Source organism: Thermobia domestica, chromosome 1 (assembly GCF_964235325.1).
Source record: "Thermobia domestica chromosome 1, izTheDome1.hap1.1, whole genome shotgun sequence".
Lineage (NCBI taxonomy): Eukaryota > Metazoa > Arthropoda > Insecta > Zygentoma > Lepismatidae > Thermobia > Thermobia domestica.
The window spans coordinates 387,714,024-387,736,251 of record NC_137454.1 but is presented as its reverse complement, the minus strand read 5'-3'; the positions used below and the strand labels follow the sequence as shown (position 1 = coordinate 387,736,251).

At 37.3% G+C, this 22,228-nt stretch overlaps 1 protein-coding gene across 1 annotated transcript in view; it reads right to left on the bottom strand.

The window, feature by feature from the left end:
* Positions 1-22,228, bottom strand: part of LOC145682831 (G-protein coupled receptor Mth2-like) — a 130,755-nt gene that overhangs the window by 50,039 nt on the left and 58,488 nt on the right. The window lies entirely within an intron of this gene.

Below are 22,228 nucleotides of genomic sequence, written 5' to 3'. Positions count from 1 at the left end.
GTAACTGAGCAGACTTCTTCGCGAGACTAGTTTTACAAGCGAGTCCCCATTTGTATTTATCTACAATTAACGCCGTTGGTGGTAGGCAAGGATGTTATAAATAGAGGATCTGCCCATATGTATCGTCATCCTATTAAATCGATGAAGAAAAAAAACAACCGAGCATCGGCACGTCCGATTGGCTACTCTCGTTTCCACCATCGTCTGATTGGCCACTTTCGTTTCCGCCATGATTGTTGGCTCAAAACATTGCGATCCTATTGGGCGGAGTGGGCAGAGTAGGGGTGGCGAAACTCTGACGTATGGCTTCAAGATTTTGTTGTAAGGGCAGATCCTCTATTTTATAAGATCCTTGGTGGTAGGTGATTGAAACTCTGCAAAGTACTGCACACTCCTAATTCCTCTATAACAGGCGACATTCCAGAAATATCAGGCTTGTAACCTTAGTTTTTGATCCTCCCTGCATCTATAGTCTTTCAATACTTTTAATCTCAATATGCTATAGAAACAAAGTATGGCAAATCTTTTAAGTGTGAACTGTATCTTTCAGGTTCCCTGAGATGCTCAACTGTTACTGATATCGTAATACAAGAAGAGAGACGGATCCATGGGTCTTCTTGTATAGAAACAAGAGCTTTGCGCTATGATCAATTTTCAGCACTCAGTGTTGCGAACACGCATGATAATTACCAAGGAGAATAATAAGAGTATTATTACAACATAAAATTTAACAATAATTCAAGGATTTAACAAACCCTAGAAACATTAAAAAAAAAGTAGTGTGAGATGGTTGAAAGGGGGGGGCAAGATGGCGACGGACATCTTTACACCTGGAGTGACATGCTCCTACAATTGTGCAATTTCGAATTTGTCCATAACTTTAAATTTAGCCAAAATTTAATTTCTTTACAATTTTTATAATTATTACATCTTTTTTATATATCCTGAGCCTCTAACCCCCAAGTAATTTTACAAATAGTGTAGAATCAAATTTACTTAGAACAGGCGAATACGTCCATGTTGGAACGAGCTTTTATACAAATCTACGTTTTCAAAAACAAATAAAACAAATTTAGTGAAGCAGTCCACTGGGCTATAAGGCCAGGACTTTCTCTATAAATCTCCCGAAAGGGAGATAACTAGAACGAGAAATAGATGGTTGAAATTTGCAAGAAGATGGACGGAGAATACAAGAGATTGGAATTTTGAAGGCGTGACAAATCTATTGTCAATATTATTATTTCTTTTTTTTTTTTATTTATGAGTTTCTCGTTCCATGATCCTGTCCTTGAGACTAATAAAAACCATGAGAAAGGAATGGTGTTAATGAACTAATACATAATCATTAATCGTACGGACATTTGTCCTTCAGGCAGGAGGATGCTGTAGTTATAGAAGTAGGAGAGAGACATTCTTACGACAGAACGGAAGTATTATTATATGTTACGATTATAATATGTCGTTTCTTTTTTTATTGTTATATTATTATTTTTTCTTTCAATGTATTTATTAGTTACATTATAGTTATACAAACATTAAAGTATAAGAAATACTACATCACACATTAGAAATACAATATTACGAATCAGAATCCCTTCTCCTGCCCCCTCCCCCAAAAAAAACTTTCTAACTCAACATGCATTTGTATATTTTCTTAAGAGTCTTCATCCCGTCGAAATTAAAATACTGCTAATTTTACAGTAATTACGTGATATCTTCAAATAGATAAAAGATAATTGAAATATGGAACAAGAGCGCCCTAGACAATATTATTTTCCGTGAGGTACCGTTATCACAAGTCACCTGGTGGCTTTCCGTTTTCAACTGTTTTTATAAACGCGAAAATAAATGCCGATTTTCAAAATGGCTCGAAATCGAAAGCAGATAAGTGAGTCGTGATAACGGTTTCTCATGGAAAATAATATTGTCTAGGATGCTCTTGTTCCACATTTTGATTATCTTTTATCCATTTGAAGATATCACATAATTACTGTAAAATTAGCGGTATTTTAATTTCGCCGGGATGAAGACTCTTAACAAAACTACACTTGTTTAACAGGAAAATGATTGATATACCATGAAAATTTGATCTAACACTTTATTTTTTATCTTCTCTTATAAAAACAATCTAGTTCTACCATTTTTCCCTGAAAATATAGATGGAAGTATCTTACAATTATATATAGTCTTTTCAGGTGCAGTATAATACCTGTTCAATATTACATATACAGGGTATGTAGTGGCCTGAAGTATTGGACTCTTCCCAAACAAGAAATTGTAGTTGGGTGCATGTTGCAAATGTCTTAGCAAAGGACATAAATTGCATTTGAGTAAAAATAAACTATAGGCCTACTATTACGGTTGTCAGATTCCACGTTTTCCCCGTAAGTTTTATTAGCATCTTAGCCTTCCTCTGACCATATCGTCTCAATCATATTCGCGGTTTCGATCGATTGTGGTTTACTGATGTCAGGAACAGAAGGTACACTCATGTCCAAAATTATTGTCGCATGTCTATAAATATGTTGTTCTAGGAATATAATTTGATAACGAGTTCGCCCTGTATTTCTTATAGTGTTAGTATGTTTATAATGAGCAAAGACATGTATGTAGCAAATTTCGTGTCAAAAGACCAGCAAATAAGAACAATAAAACGAAAATAAAATTGTCTTGTCCATTTAGCAACAGTTTTATTTTACTCATTATAATTTTCGTATTTATAATTCTTTTCCTATGAAATTTACCACAAATATACATTTCCCGATTATACACATAGGATCAGTATTAAAAGTACCCCGCAAAATCATTATCAAATTATTTTCTTACAAGAAAACAGTTATAGATATGCGACAATAATTTTGGACATGAGTGTACATTAAATTAACAAAAGTAGAACTTCAAGTGATTGTGAATTTATAGCTATGTCATGCAAATATTTTTGGCACGTACAAAAAGGCTATGAGATTGTTGAGACATGAAAAGTGTTCATTTAAAATAAAGTTAAAAAGGCAACAAAGATTTGTCTGATAGACTTGGTGGCCTCAATTTGAGATAGGGAGCAATGCTAGCTCAGTGGTAGAGTGCTTACCTCTGGTGCGTGGGCTCTGTGGTTCGATTCCCGGCCAAGTAAGTTCGTGGTGGACAACATCGTGTCCGTGAGTTTTCTTTGAATACTCCTGTTATCTCCCGCATTCTCATTCCACCAATTCGTCCATTATTATTCACTTGCCTAACCACCTGTCTCCCTTAAGAGTCTTCATCCCGGCGAAATTAAAACCCCGCTAATTTTACAGTAATTATGTGATATCTTCAAATAGATAAAAGATAATTGAAATATGGAACAAGAGCGACATAGACAATACTATTTTACATGAGAAACCGTTATCACAAGTCACCTAGTGGCTTTCCGTTTTCAGCTGTTTAGAAACGCGAAAATAAATGCCGATTTTCAAAATGGCTCAAAATCGAAAGCAGATAAGTGAGTCGTGATAACGGTTTCTCATGGAAAATAATATTGTCTAGGGCGCTCTTGTTCCACATTTCGATTATCTTTTATCTATTTGAAGATATCACATAATTACTGTAAAATTAGCGGTATTTTAATTTCGCCGTTATGAAGACTCTTAAGCCAAAGGACATAAGACTGGGACGTTACACTGAAAGATTTTATTTCATGTCATTTCAATTTGAGTGTAGTGTTCCCTTCAGTATCAAGGCTATATAAGACAGGCACGTAGTACGGAAAGTCTGATCCAAAGCGCATAAGCTCCAACCGGACATTGTAATATAGTTTTTTTTGTTTTGTTTTGTTTTATGGTTTACGATTACTTTTAATGAAACTGCCCGAGTTTCCAATTAAAATTACTGTACGTTACTACGTGAAACCATATTTGTACAACTAGGTTCCGCGGTGGCTCAGTGGTAGAACGTTCACCTCTGGTGCTTGGGGTACCGGGTTCGATTCCAGCCCCCGCCAAGTGAACTTTGTGGTGGACAAACACCGTGTGCGTGGGTTTTCTCGAGGTTCTCCCGTTTCCTCCCACTTTCTTCATTCCATCATTTCATTCATTTCTCATCATCACCGTCTATTTTAGCCTAACCGACATAACCATGGGACGTAAAACTCAAAAATTTCATTTTCATATTTGTACTAGGATGATTCAGAAAGTAATGCCACCAAGTCCACTACTTGGTCAATAATACTGTTTATCATTTATGTACTGATGGTTAAACTATAGAATGCCACTTGTTTCACTTTTCAATCTCTTCTCGTTCCAGAGTAATGGAGTAATCCGTGGCATCGAGTGGTGACGTCAGGTTGAAACAGCGGGCTGTCATTTAATTTCTGACTGCGGAAGGTTGTGCGCCGAGGAACATTCATCGCCGCTGACGAGTCGTGGATACATCATTACGACCCGGAAACGAAGCATCAGTCGATCAAGTACCGCCACACGTCCTCTCCTGATCAAAATAAATAAATAAATAAAAAATAAAATAAAATAAAATATAAAATCAAAGATGTTCAATCTGCTGGCAAAGCGTTGTTGACATTCTGCCTCATCCTTCATATAGACCGGATCTTGCCCCCTGCGACTTATTGCTCTTCCCCAAACTTAAGCATCACCTCAAGGGTCGAGGCTACAGGTGTGAGGTTGAAGCAGTAGTTCGGCAATAGTGTTGCCAGGAATCATCAGTCGACGAAACGAAAAACCTTGTTTCGCGTTGGCGCAAGTGTCTTGCCTGTAATAAGGACTATGTTGAAAAATGATGCCATTTGTAGCTGATATTGCAAACTTTTCACAGATACCTGTATCAATGACATCTTTCAAACACAAGTAAAGTTAGGCCTATCATCTTGGAGGCATTACTTTCTGCATCACCCTCGTATTTTCTATATGTAAATTCTGTATAATCTCAGACCTACTGCTTTTTTTCCCCACTAAAGTATTAAAAGCTTCCTTTTTTTTCTATTTCTCTGAAAAATCTGGGAACCCTACCTACTTTACATATTTATAAAGTAAATGTAAGATAATAAAGTATATTTATCCACGTGTTCTATAGCGGACGGGCTTCAGAGTTGCCAACCTCAGAGTTCAAAATTATCAATTTTCGTCTAAAATTTCCGTATATTACAAAAAAATTTATCGTATACTCATTATGCATGTAATAATACTAATAATAGCAATAATAAACAACAGATAAACGTATCTAGTGATCTTCAATTTTGAACTCCAAATTGGCAACAATGTTCTAACCGTTTTTTTAAAATCCTTATATACACTACTCTGAACAACAATAATATTTCCGTCCCCTCGTAAAAGTAACTGAATTTAAAGAATGGGTGCAGGGTTGCCATTTCTCACTTCTCAAATTGTTATTGGAGCTACCTTGTGGCTAAGCGGTGAGCATAAGCGCCTATGGCGTGGGAGACCCGCGTTTGATTTCCGGCGGGAGCTCATGTGGTTCGGATAAGGATGGCCACATTTTCCGGAAAAACGGAAAATATTTTTTTCCGGAAACCGGAAAATTGAAAGCGGAAGACGGAAAATTTTCTGGAAAAACGGAAGACGGAAAATTTTCCGGAAAAGCGGAAGACGGAAAATTTTCAGGAAAAACGGAAAACGAAAAATGTGATTTCCGGAAACCGGAAAACTCTTTTTCCGGAAATGGCCATCCCTAGGTTCGGATTCCACGTTAATCAGTAGGTCCAGGTCTCATATAGCCTCGCTGCTAAACGGGACGTTAAAATCAACCCAACTCAAATAGTTATTGATTTATTTTAGCGGGAATGATTATTAAAAAGGTCAGTGTGTGTGTGTGTGTGTGTGTGTGTGTGTGTGTGTGTGTGTTTGTTTGTTTGTTTTATAATTATTTAATGCACATCTTCAATTTAATTGCACATTCAAAAGCTGTAAGAAAAAGTATGTTTTCACAAATGATTGTATATTGACTTTTATCACAAGAGCACTATCATATATAGCATTAAGGTTTAAATTATTATACATTATGATCAATTATCGCATGACCTAAATTTCAATCCTAAACTGATTGCAAATATCTCACACGTGATGCTGGAATGTACCCTAATCTAAAATGCAACATGTAATTCCAAGGCTGATGTTTACTACGTTCTTTTTCGATATTTCTTATCAAAGCATGCGTTTCGTAGATTACAGCTTTCTGAGGAAATAGCAAAATCAACTTATCATTGCATATATTATATCTGCAGCTTTTCTCCACTGCACCACTCCAAGTTTAAAGAGAACGGAAGAATGTGGTTCGTACCAATGCAAATCTGACGTAAGAGCTATTTTGGGAATGAATAATTTCGGTGAACTGGCCTAACAATTTTGCTAAACTGTTTGAGTGATCTGAGATATACTTACCGTTTTCAAGTACAAGAAAGCAATTAAGCTTAACCTCTGTTTTCTGTACGGTGGGAATTTGATGAGCTGTCCGGCAACGTAGCTATAAATTGCGTAACTCGAAAGCGTACTTGAACATTTTCAACGATAATCATTACCATAGATATTTTATCATTATTGACAAGTTACTTGCCACAAATTGAGGACCTAAATTTAAAAGAAAAAAATCTAAAGTCTATATTTTTTTCCTATTTTCATATTTATTCTTTGGAGTCTATGTTCCTAGGACTATTCATATTCATAATATGACGACAGCCAAATTCCAAGTCAAAAGCTTCTTTAAAGTAGGAATGCGCACGAGACAAGATTTGAGACTGTCTCGTCTCGAAAATGTGCTGTAAAAGTAATGTCTCGACTCGAAAACGGTATATTTTTCTATTGGAAGAGCTGTGTCTCGACTCGAATTTTCTCAGGAAAATTCTGTCTCGACTCGGCTCGTGCGCATCCCTAGTTTAAAGAATATATAAATATGAAAGTGACTATATTTGTAACTTAGGCCTAATAACTCGTGAACCAACCGATTGATCACGAGAAAAATTTCAACATAGATGAGGTTCGGGTCTGCCCCATCAGCATGCTGCCGCCTACAGTCGGACAATTTGTCCATGCCAACCAGATGCCGCGGTCGGATTGCCGGCGCCGGACGCCGGCGTCTTTCTGCGCGATTTTCAACCGCGACGAATAGTTGCCTTGCCGAGCAGTCGGCAAACAGCCGGAAATGAGCATTAAATGCGCCGGCGCCGCCGTCGAAAGGAGGCCGGCATAAGGAAAGGGTTGGAAAGAAGGCTTTCCGACTGTTTTGCCGACTCTGACGGTCGGCAACAGTCGGCAAAGGGCATATTATTTTACGATTTTTGACGCTTACCGCCTCGGCAAAAGGTCGGCAACTTTGAACAAGTACCGGTAGATCGTCGTGATACCATCGACGACGGCAATCCCTCTTTCCGACAACGACTTCCGTATCTTTTTACTTTGATAGTGCAACTTGGGGGAGGGTGTGATATATAAAAATGATCAAAAATGACCGATATTAGTGTCGAATTCAAAGTTTTCTGGGTCACTGGATGAATAGTGACATTTCCGATGCCGTTTTAAATCCAAATTCAGCCTTGAAGCTTGCGGGAGGGACGATATATATAAAAAATATCGAAAATGACCGATATTAGTGTTGAATCCATAGTTTTCGGGGTCGCTGAGATGAACAGTGACACTTCCAATGCCATTTAAATCCAAATGCACCGCTTTATGTCCAAAATGAAACGTGCAGGTATTCTGTTAGTACAAAATAATTTCTGCTGAATAGGAAAACATTCCAAGTTAAAGGACTTGAAATGTTATTCTACTTGATTCAGTTTAGGAGTTCAGTATAGAGCGCTTACCTCTGCTAGGTGGGATCCCTGATTCTATCCCTGGCCAACTAAGTTGGTGGTGGACCTCGTCATGTCCGTGGGTTTTCTCGGGGTACTTCCGTTTCCTCCCACTTTCTCATTCTACCAATTCTTCCATCATCATTCACTTGCCTTCATCATCGTCTCTTTTAGTCTAAAGAGTATAATCGTGGGTCAATTCCATTCAGTTTAGGGATGTAGGAAGTTGTTGCATTCAGGCGAATCATATCGCTGCAATGGAAAACTATTAACTTCTTACCGCATGCCGTGCCATATATGGCACATTCCACTTTTTTTTTTTTTTTACTCTAGCTTTTCTGTGATTTATCAAAGGCACCAAATGACTGTTTTGTCTGCTGTGTGAAATATTGACGTATATGAATAAGAGATTTTGGTGTCATCTGGTATGTTCTTTGTGAGTTGTAAGTGTGTCATATATGACACTTACTTTTTCTCGTCGGAATTAAGTGAAAAATCTAAAATTCAAGTTTGAACTCATTTTTCAAGTTCCCATATGAGGATTTCCAACACTGATTATTTTCTTTTTCGCTAAAAGAAAAAAAAATCATGCAGAAAGGGGTTAACTAAGAAGCTCATGTGGTTCGGATTCCACGTTAACCAGTAGGTCCCGTCTCATATAGTCTCGCTGCTGAAAGGGAAGTTAAACTCAAAATCAACTCAACTTATTAACTAAGAAAACGTTTATTCGGCTATAATGCTTCGTTTTACCTTTAGTTGCAAACAACGAGAAACCAAAGTTAGTCGCCTCTTAGACAATTTATAACAAACGTTATTGAACTGTTTCGCTCGCCTTTCGAAGGTAGGTCGGTAATACTTTTTAGATGTTTAATTTTTGGCACACATTTATGCATAATAGCACAATACTTAAATCGCAGTTGCTCAAGAATATTATGATAGCATTAGACTTGCCAACCGCAGAGAACAAAATTAACGATTTATATCTTTAAAATTATCGGTAAAGCAGTTTACGTTACTTGGCGCGCGCGGGTTAGTTGGCGAAATGGCATCGAAGCAGGAGAAAGCGCAATGCTTATACATTCTCCAAACTCCCAAGGGGGCACACGTTGAAGTGGTTTAACGTAAGTGGTCTTTAAAAAAAAACTTGTAATACTAACTTATGTAACTGACGAGTATTTACATTATTATGTCAAACGGTTCTTCTGTAATAAATTTTTGTAATCAGGGCAACACTTTATGCTCACCCTGTATATCCACACCCTCGTAACAGGGGCGTCATTTCAGACTTTGCTTGGGGGTGGGGGTGCAAGAGAACCACCGACAATGGACTTTTACATTTTGTATTAGTATATTAGTAGGCAATCTATTAAAGTATAGGTCTATGTATTCCTCAAACTCTTGGGGGGGGGGCGATTGCCACTTCCTGCCCCTCCATAAATGAAGACCCTGCCTCGGAAACGTAACTGAATTTAAAGAATGGAAGCAGGGTGTTTCAAATCGTTATTAATTCATTTTAGTGGGAATGACTGTTAAAAACTTCAGCATGTGTGTTTTATACTACTATCATTTAATGCACATTTACATTTCTTGCACTACAAAACTACAAAACTAGTAAAAAGTTTGTTCTAAAATTATCCTATATTCACTTCTTATCGCAAGTACATTATCGTATATATCATTAAGGCGTAAAGTTATCGTGGTATGGTTGGCAATCCTGTATAACGCAATGGGTTATTTCAGGATTTGCTTCGAGGGGAGAGAACCTCCCATATAAATAAATTTTTAAGTTTTTTTTTATAAGTATATTAAAATGTAACCAATTATTCACACTTTAGTAAACATATAACAGAAATATTTCAAATTGAAGACCAGAATTCCAAAACTTTCTAAGTTCACAGGTGTTTATCGATATTTTCACGTTAATATATCTGTTTCACGCAGTAGGAACTTTAAAAAGAGCAATAAGGAATAGATATAATTAATAAGACAAACCATAAAAAGCACTTCCAAATAAAAAAATCAATATTATAATGTTCTTTGTTTCTTCTGAAAAAAAATACACAGGTGGACTTGGAACGTTTTTGAATTCGTCTTTAATTACCAGATTCGCCCACAGCTAGGATGTAGCCAGGCTAATTAAATATGCTTTGAAACTCAGTTGTTTGTTTAGATAAATACATATTAAAAGAATATAAAGCAAAAAATTAACTCAAATTACCCTCTCCTCTCCTCCCCAAGAATCTCCCCCTCAAGTTAGTGTTCTGGTTACGGGCCTGAGAATGCACGGAGAAAAATTTTCATGTACATATTAGTTGGATAAATAAGATACGGTATATCCGGATTCTGTAAGAATCATGCGGAATACCCTTTGATTCATACGTTGGTAGTATGCCACATTACTTGAAGAGTGAAGCCGCCATCTTACTGCTGCCGTATACATTGCACGCCATTCTCACAGAATCCAGTAATCCAGTTGAAGCAGATGTTACCCGTATATAGAGGGCGTATGGAAGGATTTTGTGTACAGACAGATTGACAGTCAAGGAGGGAGCGTGATTGGACAGGAAAAACGTAGGGAACACCCATACGGACGTGACTGACAGGTGTAATAATGTCTGTGAAGTCCGTAGCCTCACTCGTCTCCTCCTCCACATTCCCCCGCTGTTACCGGCACGGAACATACCCCCTCGCCCAGCTGGGATTGGGAAAACGAAGTTAGCACCAGTTTTGCCAACTGTACGATAATTCATCGCGATATACAATAATTTAAAGCTTAATGCCATATTCGATAAATCGATAATACTCTTTCGATGTTGCGATAATAGTTGAATAATAGGATAATAGAACAACAGTTTTAGAATCCAACTTTTTTTTTTTTTTTTTTTTTTTTGCTGTTTTTGAATGTACAAATAAATTGTAGATTTGTATTAAATAATTATAAAACACACAAAACACACATACTGAAGTTTCTAACAGTTATTTGCGTTAAAATAAATCAATAACTATTTGAGAATTAGCAAATGATAATCGTAGATCCACTCTTTATAAATTCAATTGCGTTTACGAGGGATGGAACTATTATTGTCTGGAGGAGTGTTAATAGGGATTTTTTTAAATGTCCCTGGTTCGATCCCAGCTTGCGCCATGTGGACTTTGTGGTGGACAAACACCGTGCTCGTAGGTTTTCTCGGGGTTCTCCCGTTTCCTCCCACTTTCTTCATTAAACAATTTCACTCATCTCTCATCATCACCGTCTCCTTTAGCCTAACCGGCATAAGCTGGGACGTAAAACTTAAAGATTTCATTTTATTTAAAAAATAATTAGGACAGTGATATTGAATGGAGTTCGAAACTTAACATTACTAGATAAGTTACTTATATATCATTGCTATTAATATTATAGGCTACTTGTTTTTACAATTATCACGTACATAACGAAAATACGACTTTTTTGTAATATACAATAATTTTAGAGACAAAAATCGATAATTTTGTTCCCTGAGTTTGACACTAGTGTTGTTACTAGACGAGACGAGACGAGATTTCAGGTTGTCTCGTCTAGTAACAACACTAGTGTCAAACTCAGGGAACAAAATTATCGATTTTTGTCAGGTGCAAAGCATGTCACGTCTCGAAAAGAGATACTCGTCCCGCCTTGATAGGTTATGTCTCGTCTCGTGGCAACACTAGAGCGGCTGAGGCCAACAAAAAAAAGTGTTATACCAACTGGTTAAAATTACAACTTTTAATCAAGTTTGGTTTGGTTAACAGTACAACACACAACATGACTACACTCTTCCAAGAACGACTACTTAGTTTTGACTGTACCAGGGACTGTGATCACCCCCCCCCCCTTCCTACAGAAAAAGAAACTTTCTTATTTTTTATTTATAAATAAAACCCATCCCAGAGTTTGGAGCTCTTAAAAGTAGCTCTAAGTAGCAGTATTACGACCCACCGTCCCCCCCCATCCTGGATCCGATCCTGGATCCGATCCTGGACTGTACTAGTAATGAATTACTGCAACAAGAATAGCCCTATTTGTCAACACCGTCGGTACAGTCGAAAGGCAAGGCTTCCCTACATATTTTGAAATACTTTTTTCAGAACCTCTGGCGCCACTTCAACAAATAAGGAGGCATATGTGACTTCCCGATTTCAAAAATGGCTTAGCTTCGAATAACATCATAAAACAATAAAAAGAAACTAAATTTCATTGTTAAACCAGCAAAACTCCGTACCGAAAAAGATACACGTTTCTGTATTTGTTCGGAACGAGAAAAATCATGAAACAATGGTAAGTTACTGATGAAACTGCCACTAAGAAAACTTCTACTTCTAAAACAGGATTTTTATACATAGATATCCTTACCAGCACACGGAATATAATGTTCTGAAACACTGATCTGAATGACAATATAATTGAACTTGAATCGATTGGAAAATGGTTAATGAAAGCTGTTTGTAAGAAAATTATTATTATTATTATTATTATTTAAGTAACTTTAGTATTCCCTGTTCTTTGTAGGATAGTCCTCACTTGAAATAATAAACGCTGATATACATTTCGAAGGCAAATAATTTCTTCCAAGTTAATACATTTTTATACATATTCAAAAACTATGTCTGCATTTTTAAGACATGAGACGAGACGATTCATTTTACGAGACGTCTCGTCTCGTCTTGTGTCTCGTTTTAAACGGTTCTGTCTCGTCTCGTGGCGACACTATTTAACACACAGCTAACCATTTGTTGTTGATTGTCGAGTGCCGTTGTAACGTTCCTCTTTGAGCGTTACATTTTCTCAAAGAGATTATTTGTGGAAATGTTTAATCAGCTCTTAGTTAATGTTATTTCCTTCTATATTTTCTCAATTCTCGACTCTCGTGAAGGATTCAAGATGGTCGACAATTGGACTAATGCATGTAGTCAGAATATGCTACTTTTCTTTGTATGTCTATGTTTCGCGTTGAGCGGTTTCCGTGAATAGCGTTGACTGTTTGAAATAATTTAAATTTTTGTGTTTCATGTAAACGGAGGGATTATTATGAACATGCATATATAAATGCTCACTCATGTAATTTTTATTTTTATTTGGATATATATATTTTATTATTAAAGTTGTCGTTTCAATACTACGCTCTGATGCGCAGTATGGAGCGACCAATCAGGAGCGAGCAGGTTGCGGAGCGTGTCCCCCCCTTTGTTTTTTTTTCTTGTAACAAAACATGGCGGAAGTGTAGAGGGAGGCATAATTTGTCCATGTTTTTGGACATAAATTTACTGCGAATTGTGTAGTAAGCAATCGTCCTTTTTATTATCAATGCCCTTTTAAGCATTGCTGTGGTCGAACAGTATGCTGGAGGAGTGAACATGTAGTGAATCATAAGAAATTCATCTAAACTCGCTCAGCGTGTGTATGTCTGACATATTATTGGGATTGGTGTAATACTCGTAAATCACTGCTGTGATGAGAGTTGAAGTTTAGTGGTCTTTCAAGCTTTGTCTCTAGGACCACATTCAATTGTGTATAGTCTCGTCCTTTGATTTAGTGATTCTGTGTCATCAAATTCCTTAATAAGGGACTCCGTCCTATGTTATTTGTTATTGGTTACTCCTGTTTCTGTGGGATTTAAACGTTCCTGGACTGCGGTCGCTGGTGTGAATACAAGTGTTGCAGCAGCTTTGCAGCGAACTTCTGTCTACCTGGTGAAAGTAGTGGAGGAATGTGCTTACTTGGCATTAACTAACAAGATGTCGCCTCTTGGTCAACCTGTGCCGAAGTCATGGTTATGACTGCTATATGATGAGATGTTGGAGAAGTCATGGGGACCGGTCGCCACCCTAGGACATTGTCCCACAATGTTTCTGCAGTGTTCCTACTCGTGAAGTGGGAATAAGGTTTGGTGAGCTTTGGTCACTATTTCCAGGTAACTATATTTACTATTCTTTATTCCGTCCTGTGAAGAAAGTGATGTCGTCCAGGAAGTTGTGAAAGAAAATTTGTCTACCGTCTATAAATTTGTCCAAGTCGCTTTTGATCACAATATTCTAAAACGTTATATTATTACCTGTGTGTTCATTCTATTGTTACAGATCGTTTATAAGGAAACAATAACATACATTTATTCATTCTTGGTTCTTCAGTGTATTTACATATTATCTGCGTAAATTTTACAATGTCTATAATATTGCCTAAAGTGAGTCTTGTAGGTAACATGTCCGGGTAAACGAAAGTGAGTCTCTATCCAGTACCGGTAAGTCGAATCATACGCCGACGGGGTAGTCTAATATCAACACCGTTTCTTTCTTGCTTTGAAAAGAATCAAATTCCCAGAGTTGTCTAGATGTATAATATATTACTCGCTACCATCTAGCTCATGTTCGTCCAGTAGCGGGCATTTTGTTTAACTCCTTAAGTACTTCGCTTGATAACGTAAAGTTGATTAGCGATGGCTAGCTCATGTTTGTCCAGTAGCGGGCATTCCGTATTGTCTACTAATATATATATATATATTCTTTTCATAATCCAAGTATTAAGTCGCCACATCACAAATTTGTGTAAATCCTCGAGCTGTCTTCATGTTATGTTTAGTTATGATGCTGCCCACTAGTTCAGTGAGGGGCCCCAAGACGGTGGGTATACGATACCGCTCGTACTTTGATGCGATAGTGTCAGGAGTTAAGTCTAGTTTACTGGCTGGTCTTGTACTTCCCATAATGTTTCTATGGTGTATATTGTTATTACCACCGCTGTTAATTGTAAATTATGTTGAGTGAAATGCCCTCTAAACGGCTGGATGCGGACGAAGTGGAGATGTTATGTACTTAAAGGGGGAAGGTCAATCGACACAGCCGCAGGTCTACTTTCTCTCTGCAATGAGATGTTTGCGAGCAGTAATGAAGTTGGTTATTTCCTTTCTGTGAAGCAGTCTACCGAGGATTTTGTATTGTCATTTAGTTATAAACGACTTTTTCACTATTATTACAGGTACTGTTTAACTTTTACTGTAACTCATCTTTGAGTTGTGTTGGCGTTGGAAGTTTGTAGAATCCTTTAAGACAGAATACATATTTTTTTTTTCCTTTTTTTCCTTTCCAATTGAGCCTAGCTGTCCATGACCATAAATGTTAATGAGAGTTTTAATATTATACGTTGTTATAAGAGAGTTAAATAAACAGAGTTGCAAGATATATGAAGTTGTCCTGAAATTATTTTTTTCCCTCCTTTTCTTTCTCAGCATCGACGATGCCATTAGTGTGCAAGAGTCTGGAATTAAATAGCGTTGTGTTTACTGGTCTATGAATTATAGTGTAAGAAAGGAATAATATTGGCGACCCGATTTTTTTTTCTTTTTTTTTTTTCCTTCTTTCCGTTCCCTTAATGTCAGCTACGGATACCATTTAGAATAATGTGAAATATAACGTTTCAGGTTGGCTCTAGCAGCCCAGATTTTAAGGGAAAATCTATATCGTTTCAAGTTGACAACCCAGTTCAGGGTTTAAGGTAACGTAGATTGTTGCGCTTTTCAAGTTGGCTATCCAGCCATAGAATCGAACTAGCGTATTTAGCGCTTTTCAAGTTTGACGTACACAGCCAGAATTCTAATTGCTGTAAAATGTTACTTTTCACCGTTATGTCGTCTGTGTTACGTGTTACTGATTTTTTAGACAATATTAAATACAGTTTAGAGCACAGAGGTGCCTTAGAAAGATTGTGTTATTTTATTTCTTGACAAATAACTACAATGTTAACCTGTAAGTGCTCGTGTTTTTACTTCATTCGTTGTGAGCCACCCTGCTTTAACGGGTAAAAAGCGCATCTTTGCCATGTGAGGTCCTTGGTTTGATCATAACTCCCGCTAAAAACTTTTTTAAATACGTAGTGTCCTGCTTCCCGTAAATTTCATATGTCATGGCACACCACAAATGGCATGGCAATTTGGCAATACAAATGGCAAATGGTATATTTCTTATAAATGTGTTCCTTACAGTAAAGACCTGCACGGGCCAGGCTTGGGCGGGCTGGCTCTGTTATTTCTTTGGGTTGGGGCGACACTGATTTCTCTTCAGGTCGGGCCGGGCTGGGGCCGATTAATTGCAATTCTTTAATAGTTATTGACTTTCGTTAAACAATAATTGGAATAAAGCCAAACGTTGAAGAAGTGTGCCCGTGAAAAATGTTACAAAGAATGCAATAGCTATTTACAGTTTGTGTTGCTTAGCGGCTCCACTTTCACTATAGAGGATTGCAGGCATTGCCCGGTAAATTGTCCTCTGACCTTGACTTTCACAGAACCCAAAATATGACAAAAAGGGATGGGAAAATTTTGCCTGTCGCTACACGAAACGGAGATTTTGTTCTCTCGATGACAGGCAAAGTTCTAGGAGGCAATGGTACCATTCGGGAGGCAAGCGTCAGATTGTGAACCAGAGTTTAGAAAATGTTTCTGAGGGTTAGATCAAGTTTAGTACTAAATTTTGAAAAAGATTGGGGCTGGAGCTAAATTTTTGAAAAATTTACCGGGCCGGGGTCGGGCCAAAAACTTTTAAAATTTATCGGGCCCGGCCCGGGACGGGCTGAAAATGTCCAAAACTTTTCGGGCCCGGACTGGGCTGGGCCTAGGTACATTCGGGCTGGATTGGGCTCGGGCCGAAAAATTCGGTCTGTGCAGGTCTCTACCCTACAGACAACTCTCCACATTTTCTGCATGGTTTTATCTATGGTTGCCCGCTTGGTCCGGAAGTCAACCAGATTAACATACGACATCTACAGATTGTAGGATATTTTTTTCTCTCTCCATATGCAAGGAAGTAGTTTACACTGAAAGATTATGGCTAGTACAACAAGCTATAGCCCCCTCAGGTGGTCTAGAGGCTGTGCTGCATGGGATCCCCCGTTTGATTCTCAGTGAGAAAACATTGAACACAGATTCCACCTCGAAATGCAATTCCGTGTCATATACAGCCTCAGTGTTAAAAAGTTGAATAAAGAGCTACAGAAAGTCCCGACAAACAATATGATTAAGACAATATGACTAACAAACAATATGACTACCACCATTAAGTTATGTAAAAAGCGAAGAAACTGTAGATATTAAAATAAACAAGTATTGATTAGTATTGTTATGTGGTACCGGGTGTAACAAAAGTTGAGGCTCATAAACTATCTTTATTATGAGTGAAGATAAGGAAAAGAATGGAAGGAAACGGAAGTTGTAGGAAATAGGTGGTATTGCGCCTAAAACAGTGTAATTTTCCAATTCTACCAGCCATTCGGGCCCTACACTAATAATGTGCCCAATGTTAAATCAAAAAGCAACGATTCTAAGGGAACACAGTGACTCACTGTTATAGCGCTTACCTCTGGTGGGTGGCTCCCTGATTCGATCTGTGTGCAAGTTTGTGGTTGACAACAGGGGCGGCGATTAGGGGGGAAAGAGGAGCCAGTTTCCCCCAACTTTTTTGAAGTGACCCCTTAAAGTAAATAGTTTCATTTGGATGTATTACTGATTCATAGAAAAAAAAATCGTACCATATATTTGCTGTTGCGTGAGTACGTATGGGTTATTTGTCTTCCCGTGTAGTTAAGAAAGCTACAGGAATATCGTTTTAATTGCCACGGAAAATGGTCCAAAAATTAACCTATTGGAGCTCAACAATTCCTGCGTAATTTCATTCTTCCTTACAAGGGCTCGATATGTTAGCAGCTTTGAAACCAAATAATAATAATAATAATAATAATAATAATAATAATAATAATAATAATAATAATAATAAAATTAATAAAAAAAATAAAAAATAAAAGTGTTTCACAAGTTATTCCTTAATTGCAAAAAATTCGAGAGTTACTAAAATGTCATTACTCATTACTATAATTAATATTATTCTTTCTACTTATTTGTTTTGCTAATTTGTTATTAAATAATCTGAACACAGAATTTTAAGATGTTCATGAGCAAGGAATCAAATCTTATCTTACACCTACATTGTTTAAGAGTTACCTACTTACGTTGCTCTCGTCAATTTACTTAATAAAATATGATATACGGTATTTTGACTGAAAAATGATAGTAGAGGCTATCCTATTAGTTATACAACCTTTCGCCAACAACAAAGTGTGAGAAACAACCAGAAACACTAACATTCATATACAAATATTCAGATCACATCTTGCTCTCCCACTTTTAACGTCCAATTGCCGCCACTGGTGGACAACATTGTATCTGTGGTTTTTCTCGGTGTACTCCCGTTTCCTCCCACATTCTTATTATCATTCACTTGCCTTAACCATCGTCTTCCTTAGTCTAGAGGACATAAACTTGAGATGTTAAACTGAAATATTTCATTTTCATTTTTTCCTCGGGCCCTCGACATACTCACAACCAGTATTAGAGGCATTGAGATGTTGTAGGTCCCTTTCACAGAACAGGTTCCCAGTGAAACTTTTGTCTGACCTTTCACCCTCCATTCGACCAGGCTGTTTGAACTGGCAACGTTGCATTTTCATTTAACATATGCATCACCAGTGTAGAGCTCAAATGGCTTGTGCAACTGGAAAAATTGAAACAGTTCAGATCAAGGATGTTATAAAATAGAGGATCTGTCCATATAAGAAAATCGTGAAGCCATACGTCACAGCTTCGCCACCTACTCTGCCCGCTCCGCGCCTTCGAGCCAACAATCATGGCGGAAACGAGACTAGCCAATCAGAAGTGCCGGCTCAGACGATGCTCGATTGTTTTTCGGCTTCATTGAGGTCATATGATGAAGATACGTATGGGGAGACCCTCTCTTTTATAACATCCTTGGTTCAGATTCAAAACCACTTTTCTTTCTCTCCATATTTTCTTCATATGTTTAGTAATAACGAAGATAGTCTATGCCCCCAGATTTTTGTTACATCCGGTGCATTTTAATTCTCTCTCTCTCTCTATATATATATATAAAATGCATTCTGACTAACGAGTTAACGTCAACGCCAAACTGATTAAATTAGAAACTTCAAATATATATATATATATATATATATATATATATATATATATATATATATATATATACAGTGGGGTAGAGCGCAAAAGATCAAATTTTCGAATATCGAATTTTAATAGAGCTCAAAAGTTGCGTATTTGCGTGCTAATCAATGAAAAAATAACAAAAAAAAATCACACTTTAGATCTTCAGTTCACGCAAACAGCCTAAAGTTTCACAAAAACCACCAAAATTTACCTTTACGTCTAAAAATCAGATTTTCGATTATCGAGTTCTAAGGGCTCAAAAGTTGCGTATTGGCGTGCTAATGAATGGAAAAATAACGAAAAAATAACACTTTGGATCTTTAGTTCCCGAAAATGGGATAAAGTTTTAAAAATTTACAAAAAACACCAAAATTTACCTTTACGCAAGAAATATAGACCTACACATTACTTTTTTTCTCATTTCTATAGCGTCAAGGACTTCACTTTAGTTGTGTGAGGTCATGTTTGTTAATAATTCGTTAGTGTGAGTGATTTTATAGTATTTACTTTCGTAGTGATTTTGCAGCTCTTTGTCCATTTCTCAACGGTTTTTTATTTTTATTTTATTTTATTTTTTTATGAAATGACCCAGAACTCACCACGAGGAGGTGGCTGCAATTCGAGTTACACCCATGATCTACCCAACCATCCTACAAATTAGGGTGTGTTAAATTATGTTGATTTCGTCAAGGACGTTGTCTTAAATTAAGAATTTTTAAATCAAATTTTGACATTGTAAGTCTTGAGAGCAAAATTGCTCTAATGTAGCCATCTCTGTTTTCTTGCCTGCATACTTTTCCTGCAGACTCTGTGACAAGTTTGACACATCTTTCAACTTCCTGAGTATGGCATGGAAAATTTAAGAAGTCCAACTCACGAGCAGATTTGTCATGTATAAGTGATGAGGTAGTTTCTGTTGTCAAGCTTTCGAGTACTGGAGGAGGCGGCACTGTACATTTTCTCCAATTTATCAGCTCACTGTAGTCCGTGACATCAAAATTTATCGAAGGTGCCATAAAAGTTCTAACATAGCAATTTAGACAGGACAGTGTGCTCCAGATGTGGCTATAAGAGATGTTGGACCTGTCAGTTACTTTCGATGGCTGAGATCTGCAAACCGAGTCTTCTGGTTGTACGTTTCTCAAACAAACCCTAGAAACGAACTCAAAGTGCTTGTAACCTACATAATAAAGACATATGCCCCTGTCTGGTTCTACATAAAAAGGTATCAGTGAGTGAAATATGGACCTAAACATATTTTGAAGATAGTTCAAACAACGAGGCATTTGCCAAACAACATTAAAAGAATCATCGATTCTGCGATTGAGAGAAACGCATTCTTCTGTTATCCAGAGAATATATTGTTGGATATGACAGTGGATGAAAGATAATACGTTCGAGAGTTGGGTTACAGGAAAGTGCTAGAGGCAAGAAATCAAAATCCGAAGGGAAAATCTGTTAGAACTTTTATGGTACCTTCAATAATTTTGATGCCACGGACTACAGTGAGCTGATAAATTGGAGAAAATGTAAACTGCTGCCTTCTCCAGTACTCGAAAACTTGACAACAGAAACTACCTCATCACTTATACATGACAAATCTGCTCATGAGTTTGACTTCTTAAATTTTCAATGCCATACTCAGGAAGTTGAAAGATGTGTCAAACTTGTCACAGAGTCTGCAGGAAAAGTATGCGGACAAGAAAACAGAGATGGCTACATTAGAGCAACTTTGCTCACAAGACTCACAATGTCAAAATTTTATTTCAAAAATTCTTAATTTAAGACAGGTCCTGGACTAAATCAACATAATTTTGCGCACTCTAATTGGTAGGATGGTTGGGTAGGGTGTGGGTGTAACTCGAATTGCAGGAAGCTCCTCGTGGTGAGTTCTGGGTCATTTCATTAAAAAAAGAGAGAGAGAGAGAGAGAGAAATGGGCGAAAAGCTGCACAATAATTATGAAAATAAATACTATAATATCATTCACATTAATGAATTATTAACAAACATTACCTCACATTAACTAAAATAAAGTACTTAGACGCTATACAAATGAGAAAAAAAACTATTTTGTATATTTCTTGCGTAAAAGTAAAGTTTGGTGGTTTTTGTCACTTTTCAAACTTTAGGCCGTTTGAGTGAACTGAAGATCCATAGTATGATTTTTTTTTCGTTATTTTTCCATTCATTCGCACGGTAACATGCATCTTTTGACCCCTATTAGAACTCGATACTCCAAAATCTAACTTTTACACGTAAAGCTAAATTTTGGTGGTTTTTGCCTTTTTTTAAAAAAAAATTAGACCGTTTGCGCGAACTGAAGATCTAAAGTATGACTTTTTAAAATTATTTTCCCGTTGATTAGCTCGCAAATACGCAACTTTTGAGCTCTATTAGAATTCAATACTCGATTATTATTTTTTTTCGCTCCACCTTATATACAGTACGTGCATAGAGTTTGTAATGTAAGGCTACCACTAAGCAATGATTTTCGAAAAATGAAATTTTTTAATTTAACGCCCCACGTTAATATCCTTGATGCTAATGGAGACGGTGATTAGGGCAAGTGAATGACGATGGAATAATTGGTGGAATGAAAAAGTGAAAGGAAACGGGAATACCCCAGAAAAACCCAAGGACACGATGTTGTCCACCACAAACTTAGTTGGCCTGGGATCGTACCAACGACCCTATGCACCAGAGGTGAACGCTGTACCACTTTTTTAGGCGGGGGGGGGGGAGTTAAGTGATTCACCGAACGTGACTCATTAACTTGCTTAACTACTTATTACTAAGTTTCTACTTATTTTACTCTCTTAACTAGTTTTTCTATTAACCCAGAACGACAGGGACACGAACACAGAAACATCGAGGACAGTTAAAATCCCAAATGCTCTCCCGCCGGGAATCGAACCCGGTACTCCGTATACCAAAGGAGCACGTGCTAGCCACTAGACTTGCGGGGAGGGCTATCTGACCCACCATGTCCCCAGGATTTTCGGATATCCGACGTGGATAGGGGCGAGAAGGATGCAGGATACAATTATTATAATGAAATGTCCACGTCTCGGAACGCCTTCAGGTTATTGACATGAAATATAGTATTTTGATTTTTTTTTAAATTTAAAATAGTAATTTAACATGTATTTTAGCATTTTTAGATGTTTGACCTAGAATGAGAGAAATGGAGTGTTGGTTGTTTAGTAAGATGACTCATACAAGGTGTTCGAATTTCGCGTAAGATTTTGAGTTTAGAGTTATATGAAAAATTCTGTAATGGAAGAGCTGAAAATATTGCATTTTGTAGTAAATCTCTATAAAGGAAGCGCTGCTCCATTAGTTGTGAGAAGTGCAACACATTTCAGAGATTTTTTTGCAACCTCGCTCAGTGAAGTTGGCCTGTCATAGGAGCA